The sequence below is a fragment of the Pantherophis guttatus genome, chromosome 2, assembly GCF_059756535.1.
Source record: "Pantherophis guttatus breed Tessera chromosome 2, ASM5975653v1, whole genome shotgun sequence".
Taxonomy (NCBI): Eukaryota; Metazoa; Chordata; class Lepidosauria; order Squamata; family Colubridae; genus Pantherophis; species Pantherophis guttatus.
The window spans coordinates 220204584-220225164 of NC_142064.1; the positions used below are offsets into that span (position 1 = coordinate 220204584).

Consider the following 20581-nt stretch of genomic DNA (forward strand, 5'->3'; position numbering starts at 1 on the left):
TCTCTGAAATAATATCTCCAACCTATGCCAGAAGGACATTTACCTCACTCTTTTTTGGAACATCTCTTTTTGGGACTAAAAAAGTATGCTGCCCAATAGTGCCAGCATTAATTACGCTACTTTCTGTGAAGACTTAGTCAATGCCTAACAAAGCTGCCTTTGCTATCTGAGCATGCATTCGTTTATGGATCTTTGTAAAGATAATGACCTTCCTTTAACCCCAAGTTCTCATATACAAAATGATAATCCTTGATTATATTTGTGGGATATCTCTGAATGTCTTTGTCAGCCAACAGTTGACTCCCCCTCCCCCCCGAAATTAGGCAAGGTAGGCAATGATTGAAGCACATTAATCCTCCTTTAGTTATGGCTTGTTCTGGATATCAAAGCAGGAATCCTGACCGGTTCAGTTACAACCATCCAGATTGGCAAAATGAACTCATTAAATCTGGAAGGTCTTCCAACTTGGAAAGGACTTTTAGAAATCAGCCTCATCTATTGTTTTGCTCAGGTAGCATTTAAGGAAGGGAACTGAGAGCAGAGCAACTGGAGGCGGAGGCACAAAGCTAAATAATGCTCCCCTTTCAACATCATTAGCAAAACAGCAGCAATTTCAAGATGGATGAATCATCTCAGTTGTCTCCAATCTGACAAAAGCTAGCAAACAAAAGACATGTTCAGCCTAAAAGCTCTGCCTGAACTTGTTGATGGGTAAATAAATAATTGTTAGATACCTCTCAATAAAATGAAAACTCGTTTTGGGAAGTGCTGCTAAAAATGAAAGATATTTCCACTGGGAAAATTTAAATAATAAGAATTAATTTTACTGAGGATTCTGTTGATCAATTTTTCCACAGCTTCTTTAAAAGGAGGAGAGTTTGAGTCATTCAAAGATGCTTAAGCCACACTCAAGAAACCACTAATGATCAATTTCTTTTGTTATGGCCATTTGATTTGATCCATTTTTCTTTCGTATAAATAATTTAAAATAGTGTGTGTGTGTGTGTGTGTGTGTGTGTGTGTGTGAGAGAGAGAGAGAGAGAGAGAGAGAGAGAGAGAGAGAGAGAGAGAGAGTTTTCAGATTTTAAAATTGAACAATACAATGGAAATCTGGTTTTGAACACTATTCTAAAAAATAAGACATTGGCATAAATCAGGATTAATGTTCTGGAAACAAATGGATTCATTTTAAGAACATATTTGGTCAAAGACCCTGTTAATATCTGCGCTTCAAAGTAATATAGACGAGGAAGCCAAAGTTACGAATGCTAATACTATTTTTATTATAATGTTATAGTAACAGAATCTTGCATGCTTGAATAGGCTTCTTCCCTCCCTGCTTTTATATTCAAGAAAACTAGGAAGGATCAAATCTGAATCCCCCCCCCAAATTACATTACTACTTTGGACTCAGATTTCTCTTATCTGGCCATTCATTTTGGCTGTGGCTTTTCTTTCTGTTCCTCAAGCTTGTACTTAATCTGGCCTGCCTCCAGCCCTGTTTTATTAGAGCCCCAATATTATAGAGAATAATGCTAGAATTTAAACAAATCTTAGTATATTTGTATTTTATCCTTAAGAAGGCTATTCTTCAGCTCAAAAAGAATAAGGCGTAAAATAGGTAGGACACAGAATTCTATATATACAGGTACCATAATTAAACTCATCTCTTCTTCCCAGAAAAGACCAAGAAAAGCTGAACAACAAAAGTAACTGTTGATAAGGAGTACAGGCAACTAACCTATTGATAAAAGCAAAAAGTCAAGCTCCCAGAGAGATTCATGTGATAGGGACATTTGTGGGTTAAGACCCACTAGACAATGTAAATTAATTTTTGTACATGCCAATTACAAAGTAGTTTTGTGTTTTCTTTTACTTAATAAAATAAAACAATAATAATTAGTATAATTTAGTGGTATGCTTTTTCAAAGAACAATAACATTGGAAGATAGACCCAGTAATAGAACAGGGAGTATGTTCTGAGTACTGTAGCCAGTTATTCTTGAAGCTCTCCTTCTTTAGAACCATAGAAAATACAGAATTGGCAGACTCCCAAGAATCTTGGGAATAAATGTCCATATTAAAAGTCTAATATTATATTAGTTGCAGAAAAATATTCATGCTCTTCAAATCAATGTAGTTTTAAGAAGCCCTGATTTTTAAAAATCTTCTATAGAACTGTATGGAGAAAAGATATAAGGGACACTGTTCATTTTATATAAAAAAAACATGTCTCTACTCATCTTTTGCCATTTTTGCTCATCAGAGCTTTAGAAGTAAGAAATGTGAATAGGCCAATAAAAATGATTGATTTGTCCAATTCAGAAATGGGCTAATCATGATTTAATCATGTAATAGTACTCTTCAAAATTCAAACTGTAACACATACAAATAAATGCTATTAAAATATTACTTAATTATGAGTCTGTATTACAAGAGCATTATATTATTTTCAATGTCTTCAGTCCTCAACTTGATACTTCAAATAAAAATAGGAACTACTTATCCCAGTTCCTGGTATCTCTCACCCTTGCTATTCTTAAGTTGTAGATCATCAAGATCAGAAGAGCATCAAGTGCTCACTTCTCTTACAGCAAATTGTTTGCGAGCTCTGATTAATGTCACTGTTATTAGCAAAATATCTAAGTTATCTATTTTGTATTACAGAGCAGTTTGGAATGTTTATGAATAAAGTAACCCAGAGTGACATAAACGGAGGCCAAATCAATTGGATCATTCATAAACAACTACAAAAGATGATAAATATTTTAGAAGTGTAACAGTTGGTTGATTAGAAGCAAATACTAAAGTCCCATAGCAGAGATATTTATGGAATTGATTTTCATTATCAACTGCCGTCTTCTGGAAACTATTTTGCAATCATTAGAAAAGCCATTGGGAAAGTTTAATTACTAATTTTTGAGACCACCATGTGAATAACATTTAATCAACATCTTCAATAAAGTTTTATCATGCAAAATTATCTCTTGCCTCCAGATAAATTCCTACCTGCCCTGATCTTTGGTCTTGTGAAGAAAGGCTTGTAAAGCTTGTGTTGCTGAAATATAGATTTTCTGTAACTTGTCGATTGCCTTGAAAGTGCTAACCTCCTATTATGTTGGGGGTCAGTTGTGAAAGCTGAGAAAGATGACAATGAACCATGGAAGGTTGCTTGCTTGCTTGTTTTCTTTTCTTTTAGAGAAATCAGAGAGCGAGATTAATTCCAGACTGGAAGGAAGGGACCAAGGAAAGGCCCAGTGAATGCAAGGGAATGAAGCCAGGATCTTAGTAGAAGGATAATGATTTAAAAGTTTTAAAACTCCTGACACCTTTGTAGCTCATAAAGAGTGCATCCTGTAGATGTGTGAAAGAATGTCCACACATAAAATATTTCCCTTATCGCTCCTGCTTTATGAAAGCTATATTCAAGATCTTCTCGTTTGTCTATTGATGTTCACTCCCAAGATGTGTAAGAGTGACAGACCCAGTTCATAGGAGAAAGAATTCCATGCAAGGAGTTACAAGAAAGGCTTGGTGGAGCAAGGAAGCTTGGTGGAACAGTTAAGTCTCAGAGCTTGGTAAAGGGCCTTTGTGTGTCACCATTATGATCTCATATAGTAGTAGCCAGCTTTATGCACTGCTATTCTGCTATTCATGTTCTCCAGGAAAATGATGCCATATTTTTGTATCCACACTTGTTTCCATAGATTTTCATCTGTTTTGGGCAAGGAGGAAACTAAAATCTGTATTATTTTTTTTCAGTGTAACAAATATTATTTTTGCTCTTGGTTTATAGCATTTTGACTCAGACTGATTAAGCAAGGCACTCACATGATCATGTTAGAATTTATCAGCTTGAATCTCAACCATAATTCTACCAAGTCACAAATTGCTCTAAGGAACACTTTGGTTAACCACAGATTATTCAAAAAGGCACAGTTGGCTGGGTTCACACATAGCACTAAGCCATAAACTATGGCTTACAAAACATAATTATGCTCAAAGCAAGCAAACTATATTCTGGTTTACTACAAGATATAAAACTAGTCATAGTATCTGGTTCTTAAATTGATGATGTTTAGGGGATCTTACAAATGTTAGGTATTCTTATCATACTTGTTCTTTTATTATCAATAGTCTGCACTAATTGGAAAATGAGACAAATATCCTACATTGGATATAATTAGATTTCTAGAACTGATTCTCTATATCAGTGGTGGGAATTTTAAGAGACATTTCTATAGTGTTTGTTTGTTTGTTTATTATTTTTCCCCTCCCTTTATTATTTTGCTAAATAACTCAAGGGAATGAATATACCTAAATACTCCTTCCTCCTTCTAACCAGTATTTAATCTATTGTGTTAAATACATATAATAGTCAATTTAATTATTGGATGAATTTCATTTTTTGTCTGGTTTTCTAAGACAATTACAATAATTTTATTAAAGATTATAATTGCAACAGTTAAAAAACTAATATACAATGAAAAAATAGAGGGTTAAAAAAGAATGAGTAGAAGGTGTAGAAAAAAGAATAGAAAAAAAATAGAAAAAGAAAGAAAAAATAAGAGAAATAAAGAAATATAAGAAATAAAGAAAGTGACTTCGCACTTTCATCACAAATACAAACCACTTCAATAACTTATCATTTTCTCTTAAAATATAAGAAATGATCTCCCCAGATCTCATCATTTATCTATTTACAAAAACCACAAAATGTCATCATTTCACTCTTGATATTAGCAAAAGTCCATTAAGGGTTTCCAATTTTAAAAGCTTCTTTTGTAAATCCAATTTAGGAAAATTATCTTGGTTTTCTGTTTTCATATCCCTTTTAATTATTAAGGCATTATTAGGAAGTTGGGGTTTTTTTGTATATCATGTCAGTTCCAGTGTGCCGGCTCGCCCGGAGCTGCCATTCGGGGGGGGGGGGGGCGACCACCCAGCTGTACGAGGAGCTAAAGGGGATGCACACTACGGCGCTGCACTGTCTGGAACCTGTGGGAGCAAGATATACATCTTTTTCCATGTCATTCTCATAAAACACACAAACTCAGAGTCACTCGTCAGGAAAAACTTGCTCCTCTTCTATATAATCTTTTAGACACTGTCTATCTGTAGAAGTGGACAATATTAAAATTAACATCTGAATCCACCTTTCAAAAATACCATTCAGTATATCCAAGGTTAATTTTTTATGTTTCAATCCAAACTCTTAGTTCAAATTTATAGTTAAAACTTCTTTTACTAAAGATTGAAGGAAATTCATCCGCTGTTTTCAAACTTGTCAAGCCAAAGATTTTGCATAACAATTTTGGAAATTTATTAGAAAAGGATGTATGTAAATTTAGTGTCTTTTCAAAGGCATAGACCACAGTTTAAACAAGATGGATATTCCCCCATCTCCCAGAGCATTAAACCACCAGAGACCACTATTTTGCAGTCTCCTCATCTCCAGAAGCAACTGTCTGGAGTACTTTTGGGCAAACTCAAATCATTTCCTTATTCAGAGAAGAATTATGAAAAGCTGGCCTACTTGCCAGTTTTTATTTGCTGGTTCTGCTTTTCATGAAGTTGTCTTCAGTCTTCCCCAGAAGTCCCAACTAGCAGGACAATTGTAAATGCATTATTAGTCTACAACAAAATGCCATAGATTCAAATCTATCTGACTCTTTTTTATCAAGGGAGAAAAAAGATGGAGTCTAGGACAACTCACCACAACCAACACACCTTGGCTAGCTTGTCACGGCCAACTCACCACGGCCAATTCACCATGGCCGACTCACCACGGCCAATTCACCACGGCCAACTCACCACGGCCAATTCACCACGGCCAACTCACCACGGCCAATTCACCACGAGACAATTCGCCAGGGCCAACTTGCCACAGGACAACTTGCTGCAGGATAAAAGTTACATAATATTGAAAAAAATGGTAAAATAGAATCATTAAAGAAAGGATGAAAAAGGAGGGGCAAAATGAAATGTGAACAACAAAAATTAAAGTAGTTTTTAAAAATTATTTTAAATAATTAAATAAAATTGTTGAATTGTCCCGCAGCAAAGTTTTCCTGTAGCAAATTGGCCACAGCAAATTGTCCCATGGTGAGTTGGCCATGGTGAATTGTCAGCGTTGAGTTGTTTGCAGCAAATCAGCTGTGGTGAGTTGTCCCATTCTGAGGAAGATGAATAAAAAGTAGGGGGAAGAAGGATTAGGATGCCCATTAGTTTTATTAAATGTGATTTGCCATTATTTAAATAGAACCCTGTAGCCTATATTATAAAATAATTATGGACTTGGGCCTATTTGTTCTGATTTCTGATTTCCTTTGATGTAATAGGAGTATGTATTTATTATTATCATTATTAGTCATTCCCTTTTCTTTAGAGAAGTTTCATTTGATTAAGTTCTACTGCATTATAATTACATTTTTTCATTACAAATTTAAATCAAGTTTTTTTCAGCTCCTCATTTGTGTTTTGTTTATCATTGATTTTAATAGAAAACCCCACTCGTCTTCAAATGCCTGCTGGGTTAACATGGCATCATTTCAGAATTCCTAATCTTCATTGATGCATCAGATTTGCCAGACAACCTAAGAACAGCACAACCATTGCCCATTTTATAAGCTGTCTTGGAAAATTATTCTCTTTGTAAACCATACCTGCTGTTCCAGGAGGTTTGTAATAGAATTAAATGACGAATGAATAGGATTTCATTTAGCACTGATGTGATTGAATTCAATCAGTTCCACAGGAATGAAATGAATGAGTTTATGTTTAATTTTGCATTCATTAACAAAAATAGAAGAGACATATACTGTACCAGTTGCAGCTGGGCATTTTAGAATACCTTTTCCATTCTTGAAAACAGCCTAGGGATTTTTCATGAATTTAAGTCTTCTTGTGGAAACCTTGATTGCAGTATTTTTATTTTATTTATTTATTTATTTACAAATATTTATATGCCACCCTTCTCCCAAAGGACTCAGGGCAGCGAACCAAGTTAAAAAACATTACAATAATAAAGGAAAATCCTAATTAAAACCAATTAAAACAGGGACAAATAAATAATAAAATCCAAGAATCAGAATCAGCCCATTTGTTGAAACAGCCAAGTCTTTAGGCCTCGACGGAAGGAGCGGACATCAGACGCCATTCGAAGCTCGGTAAATAAGCAGTTGTTTCTCCAGAATTAGCTGTAGTATTGAAGCGGGATTTACTAATCCCAAATTAGTCAGGAGACAAGACCACGGAGATCCAGAGAAAACAGGCTTTATTGAATATTGCTAGCAATAGGCCCAGTGCAGTAACCTGACAAATACTGAGCCCCGAGCAACGCCCTGAGGCAGGTTTTATAGGTTTCATGATTATAGCATGGTTTCAGTTCCTCTTAGGATAATACAGTATACATACATACAGATGGGTAAAATGGAAAAGTACAAATACAGAAGTATATAATGGAAAAGTATAAAAGCAGAAGTATATGAGTATACAATCCTATAGGGTTTACACAATACTATCTTGGAACATCTTGTGGTTACAATGGTTACAACATTATAGTTACAACAGATTGCTACTGAGAGTACAGATTTAGGATAAAGGGCAATACGTTATAAATGATATAAAAGCAAGGCCTGTGTAATACGTATGGTTAGGATGTACCCTATGAGGGGCTCTCCTTCAGTATCAACATTTCACAAGAATAGAAGCTAGACTGAGCTTTTTTGTAGCTACTTCAATCCTTTGAAAAACATCAATACATTTTTATTGATTTAAAAGATACATTTAAGAGATGTAACATGGTTGGATCAAAGCTTAGAGAGTCTCCAAATGATTACCTGGCCCATCAACATCTAGGTTGGCATGAACATGCTAGGGCTGATAAGTATTCATTACACATTACACAATGTAAGTTGTAATCAACCAGGTTCATTACTAATGCTCATTGTTTACACATACACACATATGGTTTGCCCCAAGTAAATGTGTTTATCACAGGTCCAGGAGAAGTCAGTTCCATTTCAAACGCAGATCATGACAGAGCCAGCTCCATTTCATAAATATGATCATGACAATCACATAAGTTGGGTTGAAACACAAGCCTCATGTCTGGCCAGAAAGAAGACTTATTATTTGCCTCTATCCCTACAATTCAAGTACAGGTGCATCTTCTGTCAGGAGAGTTCCCTTGTGGGAGTTCATGTACTAGAAACATAATGGTGAACTTATGGCATGCGTGCTAGAGATGCCACACAGCGCCCTCTCTGTGGCACGTTAACTGACACCCCAGTTCAGCTCTGCCGCACATGTGCATGTGCCTCCTGCCAGCCAACTGGTCTTTGGGTCTCTGTTGCACATCCACGGGGTCCGGGGTTTGTGCAGCGGGTGCGGGGTGCATGTAGGGGGCCTGCGCAAGCATGCACAGGGGTGGGGATGCATGCACAGGGGCCGCATGCACATTGCATTTTGGGGGTTCAAGCGCGCGTGAACATTTGCATGTGTGTGCTTTGGGCACTCGGTCCAGAAAAAATTAGCCATCACTGTACTAGAATGTGCAGAATCTGGGGAGAAGAATGTCTTTGGAATTCAGCTGTAATCAATATACACCATAATAATGCTAAGTAATCATTCAATTTTTTAAGTTGTGATAAAGATTTGAAGTCATTACTTTATCTATTTTTCTTTCTTTATATAATCCTACTTTTTCTCTTTTTTTTTTGTTGCTCCCCCACCCTCCTTCCTGCACTTATGCATAGCTTGTATCACTCGTCTCAGGAGCCTCTGTTGCTCCCTCCATGGTATCTTCATGCTCTTTACCTGGGACTCCCAGTGCTTCCCAAGTAATGACTTGCTCATTTTGGCATTACGACAGCCAATGGGATTGCCAGGATTGTTGTTGCTAAGCAATGCAGTCACATGATATCTCACTTTATAACTGCATTCCTTATTGATGGCAATCCTGGTCCCCATTGTAACTCAACGACAACCTGTATAGCATTTTTCTAGTCAAGAAGCTTGATTTCTGAAATTTCTATCTGAACAAGTCAGATGGTTGAATAAACAGCAGAAATGTACTGTATTACACAAATGTAAATTCCAAAGCATCTCTTCTGCATCCTTTTGAAAGCATATTCATCAATAATAGTTCCTTTCTTTGGCATATGGGAGTTTAGTAGACTACTTGTGGGGCAAAGAACAATATAACAATGGCTTTTAGGCTAATTTACAGTTCCATTGTGCTTTACAGCACTCTCTGAGTGGTTTTCAATATTGAAGCATTACTTGCATTACTTGCCCCCAATAATCTGGATCCTCATTTTATTGACCTCAGAAAAATGGAAAGCTAAGTCAACTCTTGAACCCCATCAGAATCAAACTTTAGGTTGTGGGCAGAGTTTGCCTGCAATACTGCACTTTAACCACTGTGCTACCAAAACTTCTCTAAGGGTTATCTGCTAATGTAAACATACTAATCTTGATGCTAATATGCTCTTTTTACAGTTGAATAATAATTAGGAAGGTACTGCTGGGAGGTTGTTTTTTTTTTTTAAAAAAAAAACTTGAATAGAAAACAAATTGAATTGCAGATAAAGTAGATAGCTTCATGTACCGTAATATATGTGATGTTAGTTCAATACTGTATTATGAGCAGTGTCTTCTTTTTCATGGGATAAGTTTCAAATATCCAGTCCTGCTCTTGAAGGACTGCTATGAAAAATAATAAGCTGTTTTCTTCTTGATTGAAGAAATAGTTGCTAATTCTGGATCTGTTTCCCCGTGTAGAGATCACATTATCTAAAAAGTTCCAAAGTTTCAGATAAACAGCCCTGTATAACATCCATCCAAGTTGGATAAGGATTGGGAAAATAGTTATAAAGCTATTTGTGTAATTGCCACAATTGCTCACAAAGAGTGACAGAATGAAATCTCCAGCAAAGCAGGAATTGGTATTTTTGTCTTTTTTTTTTTTTGGTGCAATTGCTGGGGAGAAGGGGTGGGGCAGGGGTTATAAGATTTGGGATATTTGTATCATGAGCCTTGTTTGCTAACGCAAGTAAAAAGGAAAAAAGAATTGGAAACTAAGTGTAGCAGCTGAGAAATGCAGGCAAATGGTTTATGGCATTCAGAGTAAAATGTACTCAGTATCTCAGAGAATAAATTACATTTCAGAAGAAAGAACAAATCTTATGCACACACAAGCTAGCTAATTCTGCCAGCATTTATATCACAGTTAATTTCCTTCTTAGCATGGCAAAGTTCTAAATGTTTAAGCTCTTAGAAATGTTTTTTTTATAGTTCTGTTTTAGCATTTCTTTCTCCACAATATATGAGAATGGAAATCTCTCTCTCTCTCTCCCTCTCTCCCTCCTTCCCTCCCTCCCTCTCTCTCCCCCCTCTCACTCTCCGTCTTTCAACTCGACAGATCTCTGTTCTTTGTTTATTGGTTTCAACCTTTTTACATTTACCATTTAAAAATCAGAATAGGAAACCCCTTCTTATGGAAAAGCCCCTGGTAACATGAAAGTGTTTTATACTGAACATTTGATTAAGAGAAAGATGGGGTTTGATGTTTTACAAGTTGACTGGAAGTCAGGGAAAAATTAAAATACAGGAGGAACATTGAACGAATGAAAAACAGACTTATTTTGGAAGATGCCTGAAAGCACTGTTTCATCTGTAGCAATCACTCAACACCATGTAGGGAAGTTACATATCTAGTGTACATGTGCTCCTGTAGAACAGACTTATCTTTTTTTTTTCCAGTTTAAGTGACAAAAATTCTTCTGATTTCTATAGCTCATTCATTTTCTTCTAAGGGAATAGCTGCATTTTAACAGTCATTTATCTTTCTAATGTTGGTACTCATGGGACATAGGGTAAAATTTTCTTAGCTAATAGGAGCATGTGGAGCAAGGGATATATACTCATCAATTTTAAAAAAAATGTCTGGAACATCTGAACTGGATCTGTATAGGAGGAGGAGAGTTATCACAGGCTAACTCTTTACTTTCTAAGGAAATATATAATGTGGAGCTCAAAAAACCCCCTTGTCCACAGTCCAAGTCCTGGTGATTTCACAAAGTTATCCACGTAGTTTTCTTGGCAAGTATATGGAAATGGGTGTCAGTGCTGCCTCATGAGCTGGTTTTAGACTAACCTACAGCAGTGGTGATCTCCCATTCAGGTAGTAACCAGGTCTGATCCTGCTTAGCTTTTTGAGGTTAGCCATTCCGCTTATATTCTGCAAGTGCTTACAAATATTATATACAGGAGTCCTTGAGTTACAACTGTAATTGAGCTCCACAATTATGGTCCTGAGTCGTGACAGTCATAAAGCAAGTCATCTCATCACAGACTCAATTTTACAAAAAAATTTTTTTGCAGAGGTTGTTAAACAAACATGGCAATCATTAAGCAAATGTTTGCTATGGGTGGATTTTGCCGGAAGTCAAAACTAAATGCCAAAACATGACAAAAACATCATAAATTGTGATTATATGACCACGATTTGCTGCAAATGGCTATAAATGCTGGTCATAAATTGAGGACCACCTGATATGTACTGTATTCCAGAATGCTGAACATACATGCATACATACATTTGTTTGCACTGGAGCAATTAAGTATGAAAAGCTGTCATTCAGGTAGGAAAAATATTTCTATTTTCTCCATCTGATGCTGTTTAGGTATGCTGCTGTTACAAGTCCCATTATTCTCAGGAACTTAGCCATCCCAACTATGTTGGTTTGAAATTCTGGAGTCAACAAATCTGCAAGGCAACAGGTTGGGAAAAGTTGGCTTAACTTTGACAGCATGGCTGAAAGTAGCTCCTGGAAGAGGAATTCTTCTGCATTTTCCCGCTGCCAGTTCTCATACAATTTGATGAATTGCTTTAGAAAGGAGAAGAGTATTTTAGACAAATTCCTGTGGGCAGAATGTGGTCTACTTGCACCTATTTAGTTAAGAAGTGGTCAAAGGGTGTGTCTTGGATGATATAATTATCTCTCCAGCAGTCTACAGCCTTTCTGACTTCCTAGGCTTCAATTATATCCCAAGGAAAGACCTCATGAGGAAACTCCTCTCATGGGCCTTTTTCTCAGTAGTGGTGCTGCTCTCGTGGCTATGGAAGAGGCTGCCCATGAGAAATTGTTGAAGAATATATTCAGCCAATGGAAACTTTTAGAGCAATCACCCATCCGATTCACAGTTCTGGCATGGCAGAAGAACTGAAAAGAATCAACCAAACCTCAGCCAGCACTAGATAATTTGAGATCCTAGAATGGAACTTGTTTCTTCCTTTTCACTCTAGATAACCACTTCTGTCATTTCTTCTGCCAGAATGATCCAGCACTTCCTCTTTTCCCTCTTCTCTTCCCAGTAGATAAAATATTTTCTCTATCATTTTCTCCATCTTTCTTCTCCCAACCCAGTTGGGATGAAGGAGCACATGGTTTCTGATATCCACTACCATCATAACTTTGTCCACTTTTGATTTCTCACAGGTGTCAAACTTGCATCGTCACATTGCCGTCACATGATGTTTCATGACATTTTTCCCCTTCACGGAGCTGCGGTGGATGTTTCCTGTGTGTGACACATCTGGGCCACTGGCTGCCAGTTTAACACCCCTGCGGACTGAACAATGAAATGATGACCAGATGTCACACAGCCATGCTTCCATACACAGTATTCATTGGTGTTGAAACTGTTGGGAAGAGTGGAGAGAGCACTCCATTCCAATATTTCTTGTAAGCTCAGGACTTGTCACTAAGAAGTGACAATAATAAAAGGAAGAAACCAGCAAAAGCAATAATAACAAATGTTAGAAGATAGTGAAGAGGCAAAGCTTTGGTTTCTTAAAAATGCTGACTCCTAATGCTTAACACAGGTTGGCCAGCCTAACACCATCTTGCACACATCTTTAGGTTAAATCAGCATTGGTGCAGTGAAAGAGTCTACTTGGATGGCAACTTATCCTAATGTTTTAAGTAAGACTGATGTATTTTGCTCAGACATTGATTAACAAGTACCATATTGCTAAATAATCACCAAGTCCATGAATGGACTCTAGGGATATTATCTGTGCAATGGGAGCTGGTGGAATGTTTGGCCATTGATGAGCTATGATGATGGTTGCTGACCTTTTCATCCAGGCACAACAAAAACCTTCCACCTAACCGAGCAATGGATAAGCAAGCTGGACAAATTGTGGAATCTATCTCCCTTGAAATATGCCAGGCAGGTTAGTGAAATAGTTTTCTGACATAATGGAGTAGGCATCTCTTCTCAACTTCTCGGATCTGTTCTAACTTACTTTACTCTGATTCTGCGAGAACAGTGTTATACTACAGTCTGGATGCCCTGGGAGTACAGAATTTTGAATTCTTCTATTTATCTGAATGAGGTATGATTGATGGCGGATTCTGTTAAGTGAGTCCAATTAGCCTCTGGCATTCTGTTTTGAATACTGATGTATTAGTGTTACAATACAGCCTCCATATTGTCATCATCATAGATGTGTTAAGACTCAATGTCCTTCCAGATTTTCAGCCTTCAACCTGAGCATGTAATAAAGCTTTATTCCCAAGTATTTTAGCTGCTCCAGACAAGAATATCAGCATTCTGCTCAGCCAATTGGAACAAAAGATCATGTGTGGCTAACTCTGTAGCCAATGCTCAGTCCAGATGTTCTTCCTAAATAATATATTGATGTGAGCAGACAACTAGAGGAAAAAAAAGTTTCTAGTCTGTGGTCAAACTCAAAATGACTTTTTGGTGTCCGGAGCTGGAAGCCTGCCTTGGACAATAAAAAGGAGCAGAAGAATCTTGAGGAACAAGTAGGCACTAATTGCACAAAGATGTTTGCTTTTATACTTTAGTCTCTCACAGAAGAACATGGCATTTCCTTTCAGAACTCTCCAAACTGTTTTCAGGGCATAATTATAGACCTATCATTCTACATGCAAAAGGACATGTTTATATAGATGTGCATGTCTGCAGCCAAATAAACCTATAAGGAAAGTTTATGAATGAAGCGGTTCACACACTTTTAACAGAACGCTGGCCCATTGCTACAGCAAGGGATACACTTCTTTGTAGTACAGAATCTCCATTTATGGAAACAGGCAAGTGATATAGATTTATAGCGCATTAAGGTCAGTATAGATATCAATTAAGTTCCAAGCAGGCAGGCTCTTGTCTCAAGGATTAAGTTTACTTTTCCACATCCTGTTAAGCCATAGTTTAGTTAACAAGGAAATGGTTGGATTGCTAAGATTCATTCATGGTTTTCAAACTGCAGTAGCCTGGGTTAGTACAACATACAAAGCCAAGCCAAACCAATCATATTATAGCTTGGTGTGATGTGAAGTTTGGAGTGGTTAGAAAATCCCTGATGTAGCATTATGAGCGTTATTTAAGTGGACCAGAGCACTGCTCGAGTTGAAGGTTGAAAAGAAACTTGCTGAACTTGTTTTGAAGAAAGAGCAGGATACTAAGTCAGCAATAACAGAGATTGATATCAAGGGAATTTTCAGGACAATTTGGTCTGCTAGCTGCCATATGTGTTTGGCCTTTTTTTTTTTTTGACAAAAGTGCCTTTGAGGCAGATAATAATTTAAGGGGATGATCATTGCATCTTTGCGACAGTAGCTCTGGTTTCTCTGAACCTTTCTGAGCAGACTCTTCTCCAGCACTTATTCCAACTTACATACCTTGGGAACAATAGGACAAGAAGAATGAGCAGTTCAAGTTCAAAAACCCCAAAAGTGTAGAAAGATAAGAAAGTGTGGTAAACACAATCACCCTGAACAGAGGAAATGAACAAATGAACTTACATTGTCTTTAGTTTGGTTCAATGACCCTAATAATATTAGATTAATTTTTTTAAAAAAGTTAACATTAAGAGTTGACGGCTTTTCTTTCTTTTATGACATAACTTCCCTCCCTGATATATATACATGGAAAAGGACTATGCACATTCTCAGATTTACCTGACATTGTTTTGACAGAAAATGATGAATGGCATCATTAGTAAATCACGTTACAGAAGCAAAATGAACCTAGCACCTTTTTTTCTTTAAAGGTGCAGTTACAGCAATTACTGCCAAATTACTTCTAAATTATAGCTTCCACAGCCACAATTGCCGGTGAACAATTGAGAGCAATGATTTTCTGGAGCCATTTTCATTTGTCTTCATGCCGAGGGCCTTCCCTCTACCCATGAATGCCTTGACTTCTAAAACCCCTTCCAGAAGTCAGTGATCAGATCCCAACACTGGGGAACAGGACACAAATGTTCCTTGCAGCTCAGCATTGCTGCTCTCTGATGTATGGAAGCTGATCAGCTAGATAATAAAATGGATCTTAGCCCTGCCGAGATTGAAACTGATCAGCTTTTGGTAGATGGTCACTACTTTCATGGTCATACTGTTTTATCTTGGCCTTATTTGAAAATAAAGGCCACAGGGGCAAATAGAGGCCACTTGAGGGATATATAAATGCCCACCAGCATCAAAATCTTATTTCTTCTTGCAGCTGGCCTTTTAATTAATAGTTTCCTCCTAGAGGTTTTTTTCCCTTCTTTTTAAAGTAAGTGGTCTCCTCTTCTTAGGTACTGTTCCTTTAATGATGGTTTTCTTCCCATTCATTTGCAGAGCCATCACATGCCTGGATCGCAAGGGTCAGGGTTAATTACTATTTCCCTTTTTGTCTCCAAAACAATTGCCTGTTAATTAATTTTATTTTATTTATTTATTTTTAAAAAAATGCATTGCCACATTGCCTTTCAGCTCTCTTTTCCATTTAAAAAAATGAACAAAAATATGAATGATCCATTGCTTTGGCTGCAAAGAGAAAACAATCTCTGTATGACCAAGGAGCTGCCACTCCCTCGGTCAACCTTGGGTGAAGAAAATACTGTGCAGCAGAAACTGTCCTTTGACTTCACAGAGAATGCCAAATGAGAAAAAGTCTTGATCATTTCCTCCTTTTCCACCTCTGCTTTGTATACAGTGAGATACCAGAGAGCTTGATGTTTGCCTTCATCTTGATATCTGATCATCAAAGAGAAGGACAAGGATAAATAAAGCAAAGCCAGTCTTTGGACAACACTTCTATCCCAGGAAGCAAAGAAAAAGCTAAACAGACTTCTTCTGTCACAGTGAAAAAAGTTATTGGTTTCCTTCTTTTCTGTCATTCAGTGGGTGGAAACATCAAAAACGTCATCAAAAAAGCAGAACAAAGAATGTTCTTTCTGCGCCAACTCAGAAAGCTCAAACTGCCCAAGGAGCTGCTGATACAGTTCTACAGAGGAATTATTGAGTCTGCCATCTGCACCTCTATAACTGTCTGGTTTGGTTCTACAACCCAACAAGACAGACACAGACTTCAGAGGATAATTAGAACTGCAGAAAAAACAATTTCTACCAACCTGCCTTCCATTGAGGAACTGTATACTGCACGAATCAAAAAGAGGGCTGTAAAAATATTTACAGACCCCTAGCATCCTGGACATAAACTGTTTCAACTCCTACTCTCAAAATGATGCTACAGAGCACTGCACATCAGAACAACTAGACAAAAGAACAGTTTTTTCCCCGAACTCCATCACTTGATGAATGTATTTTTTCTTTTATGTACATCGAGAACGTATGCACCAAGACAAATTCCTTGTGTGTCCAATCATACTTGGCCAATAAAGAATTCTATTTATTCTAATGAAACACTTGCAAGCCAACACCCAGAAAGCAGTTGGTACTCTTGGATTATCTGAATGGAAACTCAGACAAAAACATTCAGCTCAATTTCTCATTGTTAGTTTTCTTTGAATATTTTTTCATCCATTAGGAAAAGAGGCAATGAAGAAGGTTGGAAAGGGATGAGGGGACGGGTATCAAACAAACCAATCCTTCAACCCATGTGTAAGGAAGCCTTTGCATGTACATGAAGGGTCCCCAGAACTGATTTTGGATTGTGTAGATGGATGTTCGATTCTTTGCTGATGTCACAGTACCACAGTACCACTTGCTCAGACTGATCATTGTTCTTGAGAGGTTGGGCTCTACATATACAACTGTGACATGGGCAGGGCAGATATATGCAGAGCAAATGGCTCATTTTTGCATCTAGACATACATGCATGTGAACTTTAAAATATAATAATCTGCTTTGAATTGCACATAATTCTATCCTAGTTTAAAGGGTTAAAAAAAATCAGCCTCAATAGAATTTCTCTTATGCAGTCTTAAAAATACATCCTATTATTTAGCCAATATATTCTGTTCTCTTTACTGTAGAGCTACTATGTTTGCAGACCATCTTCCTAGTGGAGAAATGTTCTATTCTACCCCAGCAGCCTTTTTATCTCTTGTCCTCTCTAGTTTCACAAGGGTATGATATTTCATAAGCACCTGGTGATTCAGTTAAAATAAGGAACCGGGTGCTTTTTACAGGCTAACATTCTTAAAAGCTTGGCATTCAGATACAAAACAGATGTTTAGTGTGCATCTCGGAGAGGGCAGGTTGTCTTTCCAGGAAATCTTACTGGTGCAGTCCCGCACATTCAATATTTTAGGTAAAATGGGAGAGAATTTTTTTTAAAAATAAAGTGGCAGTTTGCCTCTTAAATACATTTCTTCTTGAAGAACAGATCTGGATAGGGACGCTAAGGTTCGAGTGTTTAGAAGTGTTTGAATCAGACTTCTGCTGGAGGCTTATTGCTTATTAACAAATTTAATAAAGGAATTGCTGATTGATGCAAAACATCTGTCATGCAGAGATCATTTTAGATTTATCTGTGCCTTCTGGAGCCTAGATTTACCAATGCCCACTGTGTATCAGGCATGCAGCCCTCCAGAGCTCCGTTTTCGCTGGCAGAGGCACCGCGGGCTGGTTCTTCGCTGTTTCCAGGGCAGCCCCAAGGGCCAGATCTAAGTACCCTGTGGACTGGATACGCCCTCCGGGCCTTGAGTTTGACACCCCTGGGTTAGATGAAAAGGAATGAACATCCATGCATTTATTTGAAATGTGTCTGGACCAGGGGTGGGTTCTACTTATCTTTAATACTGGTTCGCATCGTGCCCATGCGCACTCTTCTGCGCATGCACAGATCATTTCTGATGATGTCCGGGTCAGTGGGGGAGCCTCCTGCCAGTCTTACTACTGGTTCTATAGAACCAGTCTGAACTGGGGGCAACCCACCACTGGTCTGGACCTGATTAATTCCACTTTAATATTTAGGAGTATTTTTAGCTAGACCATTCAAGTTATTGAATAGTCCAATAACTTATTAAGCCATTTTACATAGGAAGCTATCAGTCTTTTAAGGTAGGTCAGGTCAAAAGCAGGCACTGTATGGCATCCAGGAATACTACTTTATTTTTATAGGGTACATTAGTAAAATCTTCAGAGCTTACCCAAAACCTTCACCCTTCCTTATTAAGGGTAATAAGTGCCATTGAACTTAGACAGTCACTAAATGAATGGTTGTAAGTTGAGGAGTAACTGTAGATAAATACAAAGTATATTAAACATTTGTCTTTAAGGACAAATTAAACTAATAATTATAGTTGCATTTCTATATATGCTTTCCCAGCTGCATTTTAAAAAATCTTTTAAAACTAAATTTATACCAGAAAAAGCAATTGTAAATTAAAAAATTATCTGATACTTGAATTATTTAATGTCCCATGTACAACAAAAACAACATTTTTGTGCCAGCTAGCTTGTCAGTAATGTAATGTCAGTAATGTTCTTTAGTAGACATCTCTACTAAAGCAGAGGGCTTAAGTGGTAAAGAGAGTTCCATCTTAATTAAATCCAATTTTAGATATTCTTCATCCTATTTTCTATCCATACTTTTTTCTATCCATACTTGTGTGCGATCACAGTTCCATTAAACCCAGGATATGTATCTTACATCCACAAATGCACTTCAGACCTGTTTCTCTAGGTTTAGAATATTCATTTTGCTGCTTATATTATCACTTGCATCTGTCAGTGAACTACACTGTTTCCCTAAAATAAGACTCAACTGGAAAATAACCCTAGTATGATTTTTTTCACGATGGTCATAATATAAACCCTACCCCAAAAATAAGCCCAAGTTAAGATCGTCAGCCAGACGGATGCATTTAGTACCGTATTTTCCTAAAAGTAAGACCTAACTGGAAAATAAGCCCTAATGCGTCTTTTGGAGCAAAAATTAATATAAGACCCAGTCTTATTTTGTGGGAAACATGGTAGTATCCAGTCACTGACTTATTCACATCTTCCTGTTGATTAATTGAACATGGGGACAGCCAAAACCAAGTGATGAATGGGTTCCCTCTGATGGTGCAGATGGGGAATGATGACTATGGTGGCAAGCAGGCTCTTAGCACATTCTGGGAAGTGGCAGGTGGGCTCAAACACACACAAAGAAATGGACTGAGAGTTAAGCAGGCTCTCACCAACTGAATGCTGGCACATAGGAAGAGGCTATTTTAAGGGGCAAGCAGGCTCTGATCCATGAATGTGACAAGGCTGTAGTTCATCAGTCATCCATGACTGCACTTGAGGATCACTAAAATAGCTAGTTTTAGTGGCTAACTCCAACTGCATTTAGTTGGAGTTCAGAGATCAGCAAAGGAGAACCACATAGACTCCAGGAATGTTTGAGGATGATTTTTTTTTTATTTTGTTTGTTTCTTTTTTACACTGTTAAAACTATTTGGAAATTCACTGTGAGTTTGTGTATTTAATCTCTCAAACTAACAGGAAGTTGTGATGCAATATTCTTGAATTTGATGTGGTTCCAACGACCATAAAAAGTAGTTTGGATCCACATATAAATTAAGTATCCGTCTCTTAACTAAATGTAGCATGCGGCTAATGTTGCTTCTTTTGGCAAAGTGAACACTTGGACAGCATGGACAATCAGTTACTCACCTTGTTGACTGACAATGATTTTCAGGAGTTAGAATTGTTGCTCTGTGGGCTTTCAGCAGCCCGTGTCACAATCTGGCATTCTGACAAAATTCTAAAACTGTTGAGAATCTTCTGATCTACAATTGTTAGTTGACTTAATGCAACTCTTACTCAATAAGTCATTAAAAGTTTTTTTTTTAAAAAAAATAGTGCCTTGAGGCAACAGTTGAATAGCTTTTTAGTACTGCATACTTACAACCTGTAGAACATACAATCAAGTTCTTTGTATAAGGTGGCTTTCCCTGCTCTTATATATTATCTATTTTCTTTCCCAGTTTAGCATCTCCAAAAGCACTTGATTTGGGTAAACCAGCTTAAAGGGAAAAGGTGGAACTATCTAGGTTTTGTTCTACAGCAGAAGTGGGGAATGGTGGCCCTTTTATGATTTGTGGACTCTAACTCCCAGAATTCCTGAGTCAACCATTCTGGCTCAGGAATTCTGGGAGTTGAAGTCATAAAGGGACCATTATTCCCCACCTCTGTTCTAGAGGAAGGGGATTTCTTACTCTGCCTCACCCAGATTCCAGATGTGAAGGACAACTGCCTATTCAAGAATAGGATTATCTACTATTCTAGCTCTCTGAGTCAATGTAAAATTTTCACCTGGGAA

The 20581-nt window shown here is 37.4% G+C and overlaps 1 long non-coding RNA gene across 1 annotated transcript in view; it reads right to left on the minus strand.

Moving 5' to 3' along the window:
- LOC117677040 (uncharacterized) overlaps positions 1-20376 on the minus strand; it is a 33780-nt gene extending 13404 nt beyond the window's left edge. The window contains exon 1 of the long non-coding RNA XR_015732663.1: positions 19933-20376. This is a non-coding gene — a long non-coding RNA (uncharacterized LOC117677040). The remainder of the gene's footprint in view (positions 1-19932) is intronic.
- Positions 20377-20581: the final 205 nt, after the last annotated feature.